Source organism: Sinocyclocheilus anshuiensis, unplaced genomic scaffold (assembly GCF_001515605.1).
Source record: "Sinocyclocheilus anshuiensis isolate Anshui unplaced genomic scaffold, SAMN03320099.WGS_v1.1 scaffold1117, whole genome shotgun sequence".
Lineage (NCBI taxonomy): Eukaryota > Metazoa > Chordata > Actinopteri > Cypriniformes > Cyprinidae > Sinocyclocheilus > Sinocyclocheilus anshuiensis.
This window is the reverse complement of record NW_015557110.1, coordinates 87,874-88,963: the sequence shown is the minus strand read 5'-3', so window position 1 is coordinate 88,963 and position 1,090 is coordinate 87,874.

Genomic DNA, 1,090 nt, shown 5'->3' with positions numbered 1-1,090 from the left:
AATTTCAAATCACTACAGATATTTAAGGCCAGTTTGCTTGTTATAGAGCAAACAATAAATACATTTGCTAAAAAATAAAAAATCGGAATCTGAATCGGCCATGAAAAATCATGATCAGTGCATCACTAATTAAAATACTAAATAAAAGGCCTCAAATCTAGTACAACCTGGGCTGTCTTTTTCTATCAGTTCTCCAATAGGTAGATCTTGTCTTTCATAAAGGCCAAGGTCAGGGATCTTGGGCTTAAAAAGGTTGGTGACCAGTCTGACCACTGTTTTAGAAACTAAATTATTGCTTGCCGAACATCTACAGTCATGGCCAAACGTTTTGGCAGTGACAAATTTTGTGTTTTGCAAAGTTTGCTGCTTCAGTATTTGTAGATTATTTTTCATGGTATACTGAAAAACAATGATAAGCATATCATAAGTTTTAAAGGCTTTTATTGGCAAAAAAATATAATGAGTCAGTATTTACAGTGTTGACCCTTGTTCTTCATAACCTCTTCAATTTACTCTGGCATGCTGGTTATTAGCTTTTGGGCCAAATCCTGACTGATGGCGATCCATTCTTGCCTTATTAGTTCTCGGAGTTTATCACAATTTTTGGGCTTTTGCTTGTCCACTCGCCTTTTGAGGACTTACCACAAGTTCTCTGTGGGATTGAGATCCGGGGAGTTGCCTGGCCACGGATCCAAAATTTAAATGTAATGATCTTCGAACCACTTCTTTATCACTCTTGCTTTGTGACATGGTGCTCCATCATGCTGGAAAATGCATGGATCATCACCAAATTGCTCATGAATCGTTGGTAGAAGTCGCTCTTGTAGGACGTTTTGATACCATTCATTATTCATGGCAGTGTTTTTGGGCAGAATTATGAGAGAGCCCACTCCCTTGGTTGTAAAGCAACCCCACACATGGATGGTCTCAGGATGCTTCACTGTCACTGTTGGCACAACACAGGACTAATGGTAGCGTTCACCTTTTTTTCTCCGAACAATCGATTTTCCAGATGTCCCAAACAGTCGGAAGGGAGCTTCATCAGAGAAAATAACTTTGCACCAGTCTTCTGCTGTCCAATCCTTGTACT